Raw genomic sequence first — 13,352 nt, 5'->3', positions numbered from 1 at the left:
AGGAAAACAGCTGGACAGCAGAGAGAGAGACAAAGGAAAACAGCTGGACAGCAGAGAGAGAGACAAAGGCAAACAGCTGAACTGCAGAGAGAGAGAGACGAAGGATAACAGCTGGACAGAGGTGAGAGAGAGACAAAGGAAAATATCTGGACAGCAGAGAGAGACAAAGGCAAACAGCTGGACAGCAGAGAGAGACAAAGGAAAACAGCTGGACAGCAGAGAGAGAGACAAAGGAAAACAGCTGGACAGTAGAGAGAGAGACAAAGGCAAACAGCTGAACTGCAGAGAGAGAGAGACGAAGGATAACAGCTGGACAGAGGTGAGAGAGAGACAAAGGAAAATAGCTGGACAGCAGAGAGAGACAAAGGCAAACAGCAGGACAGCAGAGAGAGACACAGGAAAACAGCATGGATAGCAGAGAGACAAAGGAAAACAGCTGGACAGCAGAGAGAGAGAGACAAAGGAAAACAGATGGACAGCAGAGAGAGACAAAGGATAAAAGCTGGACAGCACAGAGAGACAAAGGAAAACCACTGGACAACAGAGAGAGACAAAGGCAAACAGCTGGACAACAGTGAGAGACAAAGGAAAGCAGCTGGACAGTAAAGATAGACAAAGGAAAACAGCTGGACAGCAGAGAAAGAGACAAAGGGAAATCTCTGGACAGCAGAGAGAGAGAGAGACGAAGGATAACAGATCGACAGCAGAGAGAGACAAATGAAAACAGCTGGACAGCACAGAGAGAGAAAAAGGAAAACAGCTAGACAGCAGAGAGAGACAAAGGAAAACAGCTGGACAGCAGAGAGAGAGAGAGACGAAGGATAACAGATTGACAGCAGAGAGAGACAAAGGAAAACAGCTGGACAGCAGAGAGAGAGAGACGAAGGATAACAGATCGACAGCAGAGAGAGACAAAGGAAAACAGCTGGATAACAGAAAGAGAAAAAGGAAAACAGCTGGACAGCAGAGAGAGAGAAAGGAAAACAGCTGGAATCAGAAAGAGAGACAAAGGAAAACAGCTGGACAGCACAGAGAGAGAAAAAGGAAAACAGCTGGACAGCATATAGAGAGACTAAGGAAAACAGCTGGACAGCAGAGAGAGAGGCAAGAAAAACATCTGGACAGCAGATAGAGAGAGACAAAGGAAAACAGCTGGACAGCAGAGAGAGACAAAGGAAAACATCTGGACAGCAGATAGAGAGAGACAAAGGAAAACAGCTGGACAGCAGAGAGAGACATATGAAAACAGCTGGACAGCAGAGAGAGAAAAGGAAAACAGCTGGACAGCAGAGAGAGACAAAGGAAAACAGCTGCACAGCAGAGATAGAGACAAAGGAAAACAGCTGGACAGCAGGGAGAGACAAAGGAAAACAGCTGGACAGCAGAGAGAGAAAAGGAAAACAGCTGGACAGCAGAGAGAGACAAAGGAAAACAGCTGCACAGCAGAGATAGAGACAAAGGAAAACAGCTGGACAGCAGGGAGAGACAAAGGAAAACAGCTAGACAGCAGAAAGAGAGAAAAGCAAACAGCTGGACAGCAGGGAGAGACAAAGGAAATCAGCTGGTCAGCAGCGAGAGATACAATGGAAAACTGCTGGACAGCAGAGAGCGAGTCAATGGAAACCAGCTGGACAGTGGAGAGAGACAAAGTAATATAGCTGGACAACAGTGAAAGAGACAAAGGAGAGAGTTCCATTCTGTACCTGATGATTTACTTTGGTAGAACAATCAAGAGGATTTGGAAGAGGATTAACTTTGTTCTGTAAAATGACCGGAAGAGTCAGGCCTTTCTCCTGTCACATCAGGAATGTCTTTCCTGCAAGGTCTTTTCTCACTTTCAGTCAATCATGTTTGGTTTGCAGTCATTTGTAATGAGACAAACTGTGTAAATTCATGGCCTTGAGGGTAAGCAGCTGTTGTGATAGTGCATGCGTTTCGGATAGGGCAAAGAGACATTGAGTGTGCAAAGACCTCCATGCATTTGTTATCTAATGGTTCCTAAATGTTTCTTGGACTGTGACCTACCCATCTCAAACTTACATTCTCATTTACAACTGAGACCTGGCCAAGATAAAGCAAAGCAGTGCGACACAAACAACAACACAGAGTTACACATGGAATAAACAAACGTACAGTCAATAACACAATATAAATGTCTATATACAGTGTGTGCAAATGAGGTAAGATTAGGGAGGTAAGGGAATAAATAGGCCATAGTGGCGAAATAATTACAATTTAGCAATTAAACACTGGAGTGATAGATGTGCAGAAGTCGATGTGCAAGTAGAGATACTGGGGTGCAAAGGAGAAAGAAAAGGAAAGAAACAATATGGGAATGAGGTAGTTGGATGGGCTATTGACAGATGGGCTGTGTACAGGTGCAATGATCTGTAAGCTGCTCTGACAACTGATGCTTAAAGTTAGTGAGGGAGATATGAGTCCCCTGCTTCAGTGATTTTTGCAGTTTGTTCCAGTCATTGGCAGCAGAGAACTGGAAGGGAAGGTGGCCAAAGGAGGAATTGGCTTTGAGGGTGACCAGTGAAATATACCTGCTGGAGCGCGTCCTATGAGTGGGTGCTACTATGGTGACCAGTGAGCTGAGATAAGACGGGGTTTTACCTAGCAAAGACTTATAGATGACCTGGAGCCAGTGGGTTTGGTGACAAATATGAAGCGAGGGCCAGCCAAAGAGAGCATACAGGTCGCAGTGTTGGGTAGTTTATGGGACTTTGGTGACAAAATGGATGGCACTGTGATAGACTGCATCCAATTTTTAGGAGTAGAGTGTTGGAGGCTATTTTGTAAATGACATCGCCTAAGGATCGGTAGGATGGTCAGTTTTACGAGGTTATGTTTGGCAGCATGAGTGAAGGATGCTTTGTTGCGAAATAGGAAGCCGATTCTAGATTTAATTTTGGATAGGAGATGTTTAATGTAAGTCTGGAAGGAGAGTTTACAGTCTAACCAGACACCTAGATATTTGTTGTTGTCCACGTATTCTAAGTCAGAGCCGTCCAGAGTAGTGATGCTGGACTGGCGGGCAGGTGCAGGCAGCGATCGGTTGAAGAGCATGCATTTAGTTTTACTTGCATTTAAGAGCAGTTGAAGGCCACGGAAGGAGAGTTGTATGGCATTAAAGCTCGTCGGGAGGTTTGTTAACACAGTGTCCAAAGAAGGGCCAGAGGTATACAGAATGGTGTCGTCTGCATAGAGGTGGATCAGAGAATCACCAGCAGCAAGAGTGACATCATTGATGTATACAGAGAAAAGAGTCGGCTCGAGCATTGAACTCTGTGGCACCCCCATAGAGACTGTCAGAGGTCCGGACTTCAGAGAAGTAGTTGGTGAACCAGGCAAGGCAATCATTTGAGAAAACAAGGCTGTTGAGTTTGCCGATAAGAATGCGGTGATAGACAGAGTCGAAAGCCTTGGCCAGGTCGATGAATACGGCTGCACAGTATTGTCTCTTATCGATGGTGGTTATGATATCGTTTAGGACCTTGAGCGTGGCTTGAGGAGCGAGACCAGCTCGGAAACCAGATTGCATAGCGGAGAAGGTACGGTGGGATTCGAAATGGTTGGTGATCTGTTTGTTAACTTGGCTTTCGAAGACCTTAGAAAGGCAGGGTATGATAGATATAGGTCTGTAACCGTTTGGATCCAGAGTGTCTCCCCCTTTGAGGTGGGGGATGACCATGGCAGCTTTCCAATCTTTGGGGATCTCAGACGATACGAAAGAGAGATTGAACAGGCCAGTAATAGGAGTTGCAACAATTGCGGCAGATCATTTTTAGAAAGAAAGGGTCCAAATTGTCTGGCCCAGTTGATTTGTAGGGGTCCAGATTTTGCAGCTCTGACAGATCATCAGCTATCTGGATTTGGGTGAAGGAGAATGGGGAGGCTTGGGCAAGTTGCTGTGTGGGGTGCAGTGCTGTTGGCCGGGGTTGGGGTAGCCAGGTGGAAAGCATTGGCAAAAAAAAGCTTATTGAAGTTCGAAATTATCATGGATTTATCGGTGGTGACAGTGTTTCCTAGCTTCAGTGCAGTGGGCAGCTGGGAGGAGGTGCTCTTATTCTCCTTGGACTTTACAGTGTCCCATAACTTTTTGGAGTTTGTGCTCAGGATGCAAATTTCTGTTTGAAAAAGCTATCCTTTGCTTTCCTAACTGCCTTTGTATATTGGTTCCTAACTTCCCTGAAAAGTTGCATATCGCGGGGGCTATTCGATGCTAATGCAGTACTCCACAGGATGTTTTTGTGCTGGTCAAGGGCAGTCCGGTCTGGAGTGAACCAAGAGCTATATCTGTTCCTGGTTCTACATTTTGGGGCATGCTTATTTAAGATGGTGAGGAAAACACTTTTAAAGAATAATCAGGCATCCTCTACTGACGGGATGAGGTCAATATCCTTCCAGGATACCCGGGCCAGGTCGATTAGAAAGGCCTGCTCGCTGAAGTGTTTTAGGGAGCGTTTGACAGTGATGAGGGGTGGTCATTTGACCGCTGACCCATTACCGATGCAGGCAATGAGGCAGTGATCACTGAGATCCTGGTTGAAGACAGCAGAGGTGTATTTAGAGGGCAGGTTGGTCAGGATGATATCTATGTATATCCGTATATACGGATTTGGGCTTGTACCTGGTAGGTTCCATGATAATTTGGGTGAGATTGAGGGCATCTAGTTTAGATTGTAGGACGGCCGGGTTATTAAGCATATCCCAATTTAGGTCACCTAACAGTACAAACTCTGAAGATAGATGGGGGGCAATTAATTCAAATGTGGTGTCCAGGGCACAGCTGGGGTCTGAAGTGGGTCTATAAACCAGTGGCAACAGTGAGAGCCTTATTTTTGGAGAGGTGGATCTTTAAAAGTATAAGCTCGAACTGTTTGGGCACAGACCTGGATAGCATGACAGAATTCTGCAGGCTGTCTCTGCAGTAGATTGCAACTCCACCCCCTTTGGCAGTTCTATCTTGACGGAAAATGTTGTAGTTGGGAAAGGAAATTTCAGAATTTTTGGTGTCCTTCCTAAGCCAGGATTCAGACATGGCTAGGACATCAGGGTTGGCGGATGGTGCTATTGCAGTGGGGGAAAAAACTTCTGATGTTAACATGCATGAAACCAAGGCTTTTACGGTTACAGAAGTCAACATATGATAGCGTCTGGGGAATAGGAGTGGAACCTGGTGCTACAGGGCCTGGGTTAACCTCTACATCACCAGAAGAACAGAGGAGGAGTAGGATAAGGGTACGGCTAAAGGCTATAAGACCTGGTCGTCTAGTGTGTTTGGGACAGTGAATATAAGGAACAGATTTCTGGGTGTGGTAGAATAGATTCAAGGCATAACGTACAGACACTTGTATGGTAGGATGTGAGTACAGTGGAGGTAAACCTATGCGTTGTGTGACGATGAGAGAGGTTTCATCTCTGGAGGTATCAATTAACATAGGTGAGGTCTCCGCAGGTGTGTGGGGTGGGACGAAAGAGCTATCTAAGACAATTTGAGCAGGACTGAGGGCTCTACAGTGACATTAGAGAGAGGTATAAAGCAATCACAGGTGTTGATCAGGAGAGCTAAGACAACAACGGGTAAATGGCGATAAATGGGCAGAGCGGATCAGTTAGGTACATACAGGACCTGAGTTCTAGGCTGGGGCCAACAGGTTAACAAAATGAGGTACTGTGTTATTGAAACAGTCCAGGGGGCATCAGCTGTGTAGCCGAGTGATCATAGGGTCAAAAGAGTAGCAATAGGTGAGTCAGGGTGCCGTTCGGGAGTCACTACTACACTAGGTGAGTAGGGGACACAGTGTTCAGAAAAAGCTAGTGGGCCGGGGCTAGTAGATGGTTCTGTGGCGATATCGTAACAGAATAGCCTGTTGAGACCACATCACGTTTGCAGTCCAGTTGTGATGGATCGGCGGGGCTCCGTGTCGACAATAAAGGGTCCAGGCCAATTGGCAAAGGAGGTATTGTAGCCCTAGAATTAGCTGATATATGGGCCTAGCTCGAGGCTAGCTGGTGCTTGCTTCGGGACAGAGGCATTAGCTAACAGTAGCCACTCATTTGCAGCTAGCTAGCTGCGATGATCCGGAGTAATGATCCGGTGTAATGATCCAGAGTGGTATGGTAGAGAGAAGTAGTCCGATATGCTCTTGGTTGATATCGTGCTGTGCAGACTGGCAGGTGATTGTCCGAGCTAAGGCTGGCTGATTTCGGGGAAAAAAGGCGAGGACCGCTAGCCGTGGCTAACAAGAACTAGGAGCTAGTTAGCTGGCTAGCTCCTGATGGAAGTTCCAGTTATAAGGAATAAAAATAACAGATCCGTACCACATTGGGTGTGGCGGGTTGCAGGAATCCGGTGATATGGTAGAGAGAAGCAGTCCGATATGGTCTGGGTTGATATCGCGCTGTGCAAGACTGGCAAGTGTTGTCCGAGCTAAGGTCCGAGCTAACGTAGAGGTAGAGTTATTAAATTGACTATGCATAGATAATAACAGAGAGTAGCAGCAGCGTAAAAGAGGGGGGAAATGCAAATAGTCTGGGTAGCCATTTGATTAGATGTTCAGGAGTCTTGGGGGTAAAAGCTGTTTAGAAGCCTCTTGGACCTAGACTTGGCACTCCGGTACTGCTTGCAATGAGGTAGCAGAGAGAACAGTCTATGACTAGTCTTTGACCATTTTTAGGGCCTCCCTCTGACACCGCCTAGTAGGTCCTGAATGGCAGGAAGCTTGGCCAAAGTGATGTATTGGGCCGTACACACTACCCTCTGTAGTGCCTTGCAGTCGGAGGCTGAGCAGTTGCCATACCAGGCAGTGATGCAACTTGTCAGGATGCTCTCGATGGTGCAGTTACTTACCCCCTAAAATGGTCACCGGGACAGTATTGTTGGTGGACCGACAGGGTGCACACGCAAAAAAGCTATAAGCAAAATGTACATACAGTACCAGTCAACAGTTTGGACACACCTACTCATTCAAAGGTTGTTCTTTATGTTATTTTACTATTTTCTACATTGCAGAATAATAGTGAAGACATTAAAACTATGAAATAATACATATGGAATCAAGTAGTAACCAAAAAAGTGTTAAACAAATCAAAATATATTTTAAATTTTAGATTCTTCAAGTAGCCAACCTTTGCCTTAACGACAGCTTTGCACACTCTTGGCATTCTCTCACCCAGCTTCATGTAGTCACCTGGAATGCAGTTAACAGGTGTGGCTTGTGAAAAGTTAGTTTGTGGAATTTCTTTCCTTCTTAATGTGTTTGAGCCAATCAGTTGTGTTGTGAAAAGGTAGGTGTGGTATACAGAAGATAGCCCTATTTGGTAAAAGACCAAGTCCATATTATGTCAAGAAAAGCTCAAATAAGCAAAGAGAAACGACAGTCCATCATTACTTTAAGACATGAAGGTCAGTCAATCTGGAAAATTTCAAGAACTTTGAAAGTTTCTTCAAGTGCAGTCTATAAAATATATTATGATTTGTTTTGGTCTTCACAATTATTCTGCAATGTGGAAAATAGTAAAAATAAAGAAAAATCTTTGAATGAGTAGGTGTGTCCAAACTTTGGACTGGTACTGTATCTAGGATCTTAAAATAATCCTGCAATAAGAGGAAATTTGAATTATTATCTGGATTATAATTAATGGACGTTTTTGTAGTGGTTGATTACATTCGTAAAGGACAATGAAGTTAAAAAAAGTGGAAATTACAATCTTCAGAAAGCCTTTTGAAACCCAAACACACTAAAAGTTTTACATTTCTGAATGTTCTCCTGCAACAGGGTGATCAAATTAAGATCATACATCTGTACAGTAAACGCTTCACCCAAAGCAGTAGAGTATGATCTGAAGGTACACAACGACAACATTAACAGTGTCCAGACTAACGGATCATAAATGTCATTTTATTACCTTTTTTTTACGCGACTGGACCAGTAATATAGTGTGTGAAACTTTCGTCATTTTCTACACCCAGTCTTCAGCCACAACTGAGGGGTCCCAACCCACAATTCCACTAATCCTCCCAGTAAGGCAGGAGGTCAGTGTATGACCATAGGACCAATCTACTATACACTCCTAGAAGAAAGGGTTCCAAAAGGGTTCTGCGGCTGTCCCCTTAGGATAACCCTTTTTGCTTTCAGATGGAACCCTTTTAGGTTCCATGTAGAACCAAAAAGGGTTATTTAAAGCAGTGGTTCTCAAATGGTTTTGCCTCGTGACCCAAATTGAACCAGGTTGTCTCTGCTGCAACCCAATATTCGCATCACGAAAAGGAATCAGCAAAATAAAACCTGGAAAACAATTTGTAATGCTATTTCGATAATAATTGTAGCAATTGTATGACAAGGGAATAACATTCCCACGTCTTTCATTGTCAATAATACATTTTTGCCCCTATTCTTAATGAAGGATGTTAATAAATGTACTGGTTTGAGACCAAAAAAATCTACCAAAACAGCGCTGCTAATAGCTCTATATTGAAAATACAGTGATTGAAGTAAAATTGTTCAGAGATTAAATTCTTTACAAATGTTATGTTCATTATAATTTCTACACATGTTCTACCTGGTTTAAGCCGTTTAAGTTCAGACTGGAGTATTTCTACATAATTATTGTAATTTTTTGTTTTACTCAAACACCCTCAGAAAACCTTTTGGGTCGCGACCCACCAGTTGAGAAATGCTGCATTAAAGGGACAGCCGAAGAACCCTTTTAGGTTCTAAATAGCAGTTTTTTTCTAAGAGTGTAGTGTTCCTCAGTAAGGAGGGAGGGAACGTAAATGATCAGACCACAGGCAGCCAGCTGTGGGAGGGAAACACTGCCAGATCCAAGCTGCAGGAGAGGCCATATCACTGACTCCAGAGACACAGAGGCAGTAGAGGCACTCTTTCCAAGTATGAAATGATGGGTCAAAAATTTAACTCGCGTTTGCTCCAATGTACATTTTTTCTCTACTGATTTCAAGGAAGAAAACAATGAAACAAAGTTTTATCAGGAAAATCTGTCGATGTGTGAGGTATAGACATATTAAAGAGTATACATTTTTTACTTCATGGTTGTCACACCCTGGCCATAGAGAGGCTTTTATTCTTTATTTTGGTTAGGCCAGGGTGTGACTAAGTTGGGCATTCTATGTTCGTTTTCTATGTTTTGTATTTCTTTGTTGTTTGGCCATTTGGTTCTCAATCAGAGGCAGCTGTCTATCGTTGTCTCTGATTGAGAACCATACTTAGGTAGCTTTTTCCCACATGGGTTTTGTGGGTAGTTATTTTCTGTTTAGTGTTTTTCACCTTTCAGGACTGTTTCGGTTATTCCATTTGTTATTTTTGTATTTAGTGTTCAGTGTCAAAAAACAAACAAACATGAAGACGTACCACGCTGCACTTTGGTCCTCACCTTCTTCCACCAACAGCTGTTACAATGGTTGTCATAGTGAACACTTCCATCATGGTATAACACATCACCCTACGTTATGTTTGCATAACACAACTGCCTGGAAAATAGCTCCATAAACCTGCATTGACCGACAGTAGGACAAGGCCTGGCTTTTCTCTCACTCATTGGTTGTCCTGGATTTGAGTGTTGATGTGTACAGGTGTAGGATCTTCATTTGATTACCCGGTTGTAGGACATTTTTAACTTGTAGTACATTTGAGGTTTAAAAAGGCTGCTGGAGTTTGTAATTTCCATTTGGACATTTCCGGCTTGATTTTCCCTTACGAAAAATGTATCAACCCCTACAAAAATATCCATGATTTATAATCCACATATTCATTCACATTTCCTGTTGCCTTTGGATTATTTTCCTGCTGCAGCAAACTGGCTCAAATGAAGATGCTACATCTGTAGCTTGCCATGGAGTGGGAGTAAGCCCAGGCGACAGCACGCGGGCATGCCTCTGGAATGCAATAAGCCACAGCGTGGTTACTGTTACCAAGTGAACACCGTGCAACCTCTGATTCCAGCACACTCCTGGGAGAGTAAATAAAGACCAGATAAGGTGAAATGGGCTCATCCAAACAGAAAGGATAAAGACAATACTACCAATCATGATAATGTACAGCACTATCTCTGGTGAGCTGGATTTGGTGTGCAAGGATGTGAAAGGACTAGCAGTTGATGGTGTTCTCATATAAAATGCTCAAGTTGTATTCCATAATAATGTCACAGGACGTTGGAAATTTTGGATGGTACAGTGCTCCCATTTCTTCTTTGTTTCTGTTTTCAAGCGCTGCAGTCAGACCAAACCCAACGCTTTTTAAATGGAGGAGTTGGTTTCCCCAAAGCACTACAAGGAATGAGTAGTTGAACATTCAGTGCCATTATTTCAGTACATTATCTTTTGTGAAATGCATATCTCCTCAAGCTGTCCTGATTGAAAATAATGATACCTCTGAAGCCATGTAAAGATGCCACTCACATAATAATTTGACAAGACCTTGAAAATGACTCTGCCTGTAGTCCAACTTGTGATCTTCCGCATGTGTGCAAAAGAGAGCAGATGTCATTAAAGAACTCTTTTAAAATTTTATTTTTTGGTCTGGTTGTGTTTGTGGTTGGAATCATTATGGTGAGCTGTTGTGTGATCACTCATTACACAGTCCCCACCTCCCCTCCCCATGTGTCCCAGTAAGGAGTGGAAGGCCACAGACTCACTCTGTGTTACAACAGGCAGGAGGCAACTTACCCCAAGCCCTCTTGGCCTGCAATCCAAAGTCCAGCAGAAGCAGTAAACAGAGCTAAAGCAATTCCACATGGCCTCTGTATTTAACACACACACACACACACACACACACACACACACACACACACACACACACACACACACACACACACACACACACACACACACACACACACACACACACACACACACACACACACACACACACACACACACACACACACACACAGAGACCTATGTTATTACAGCCTACCCTCGCTCTGGCTGGCACCTCACACTCAAACACACTTCCTCTCAGATACCCACAGGTGAGGAGGGAATAGAGAAGGCAGGCTGGGTCTGTTGGCAGAATTTAGGTCATTTAGAATGCACCACAAAGGCCTTTGAACAAATCTGAGCCGATTATGTCCTAATTGGTTTTGGTCGTTCTGAGTAGAGCTCTTTGTTTGTTTGTTCTCAATATCCATGTTTGTTTCCTTAGGTTCTCTGAAAGTACATTAAATGCACTTTGAATGAGGAACAAACGTTTTTGTTCATCCTTTCATGTTCTATGTCGTTGAATGTTATTGGTGTAATAGGACACCTTGTCAGTTTGTGGACGGTAGTTTAAGGATTACAGGTAGGAACATGCATTGATCCCCACAGGGACTCTGGATCTGTATTCTATATGCAGATCACTGCTGAGTCAGGCTGAATGTTTGAATGGGCCTCTCTCTTACATTCCTTACTGGAGGATCTGATCTGCAACCATCCACCTGGTTTTGTCTTTTGGGACTGAAATCATAACTGATTGAGGAAAACATGTAGAGGAAACAGCCTCCAATCCATAACCCAGACAGATATGGAGCACAGGCGACTGGTGGCACCTTAACTGACCCAGCATATGCATCACACGGGATATTTATTTTATTTTTAAAGTTGCATATCTTGAGAACTTGATTTCTGACAAGCAAAACATTTTGGGACTATGACAGCAATGGACGAATGACAGAAACACCAAAATATAGTTTTTGGATGGAGTTTTCCTTTAAGTGTTTTACACTTAGCACACAGCAACTAGAAGCCCAACCCTACTCTCCTGAGACTACTTCATCAACTTGCCTGGAGAGAACAGCAGATTTTCTAGATAGAGATATGCAGTAGACTACAGGATTCCCTAGAGCAGAACAGTGCAGCAGTAACTTCAGTGGATGAGTGAATGGCAATGTTTGCCCTCCAATGGTCACTGGTTTGATTTGCTACTAATTTATCTAGAACAGAACAGGATCCAAACGAATCAGGAACAGTGAAGAGCAGAACTCCTGGGAAGAACATTCAGCTTATTTGACTCATTCTTGGAGAACATACCCCTCCTCCCTCTCCCTCTTCTTCTCTTTTGCATGTTGGTTTAGAGATGGAGAGAGAGGCACACCCCGGTGCAGTTTGGGCTTGTTAGGTCGTACATACACTTGACATACCAGTGTTTCCCCTAGGGTTCTTTTCAGCAGTAGGGTTTTTAAGGCCCTCCTCTTGGCCGTAGAGACAAAATGTTGCTTATTTTAAAGCTCATTTCCTGCAATTCCTGCCATGGTGTATGCCTTGTACTTATGCTATCTGAGTGTCTCGAACATTATTACAAAATCAATGGGGGCCCCATGCCATGACGTTTCTGGAATTTTACAATCTAGTTTTTATTTTGGTGGATGTTAGTTCTCAAAGATGATCTTATTTAAAAATATACAGCTCCATTATATTTTCCACATACGGTTTTAGTCATTTAATTTGACACTTAAATTGCTTTACCCCCCCCCCCCCCTAAAAAAATCTATAATAATAATTTTGCAGCAGCGGAAACACTGCACACATTCGTTGCACTTTCCCTGCAGATAACTGAATGATCACCCAGACGAATAGCCCTGCAGAGAGAGAGAGAGAGAGAGAGAGTGTGTGGGAGGGGGGGAGGGGGGCGTGTCTGCACCGGTAGGAACATGTAGGGCATACTTCAGAGACAAACACTGTCCCATAAATGAACCACTGCATGAGGGAATGCGTCCCAGGGCACTGAAACATGCCTTCCTCAAGGAAATTACTCTGCCCTGACCTTAAAGGCCCAGTGCAGTAAAAAAACATAATTTTTCTGTGTTTTATGTATATTTCCACACTGGGGTTGGAATAATATTGTGAAATTGTGAAAATTATGATAATGGCCTTTCAGTGTAGGAGCTGTTTGAAAAGACCGCCTGAAATGTCATCTTGTTTTGGAGGGATGGAGTTCTGGCCTGGTGGCATAAATTGATTAATAGACCAATAACAGCTAGTTTTCCGTTTTCCCCTCCCCACTCCGACCACTCCCAGATAGTTCTTGCAAAATCCTTGCTTGAGAAATTGCTCTTTGTTAGGAAGCTATTTTTGTTTCTTTTTGACCATTTGCATCATCGTAAGGTACTTAATTGTTACCCAGAAATGATTTGATATTGAGATAAAAATGGCTGCATTGGACCTTTAACTGCAGGCTTTTAGTAAGGTACCTCACACAACACGTAAACAGCACTAGCTACCTATTGACATTTTCACGGCTCAGAAATTATACATCAGAGTTGTGTTCCATTGTGACTCACATTTTCCATTTTAGTCATAGCAAGTTACAATATGTTGCATACTGCGAGATGGATGGATTGGTTCT

The 13,352-nt window shown here is 43.5% G+C and overlaps 1 protein-coding gene across 1 annotated transcript in view; it reads left to right on the top strand.

The window, feature by feature from the left end:
• Positions 1-13,352, top strand: part of LOC115140700 (A disintegrin and metalloproteinase with thrombospondin motifs 12-like) — a 39,994-nt gene that overhangs the window by 5,403 nt on the left and 21,239 nt on the right. The window lies entirely within an intron of this gene.

This window comes from Oncorhynchus nerka, linkage group LG13 (genome assembly GCF_034236695.1).
Source record: "Oncorhynchus nerka isolate Pitt River linkage group LG13, Oner_Uvic_2.0, whole genome shotgun sequence".
In the NCBI taxonomy this organism is placed as follows: domain Eukaryota; kingdom Metazoa; phylum Chordata; class Actinopteri; order Salmoniformes; family Salmonidae; genus Oncorhynchus; species Oncorhynchus nerka.
Note: the sequence above shows the minus strand (reverse complement) of the source record. Positions and strands in the feature narration are given on the sequence as shown.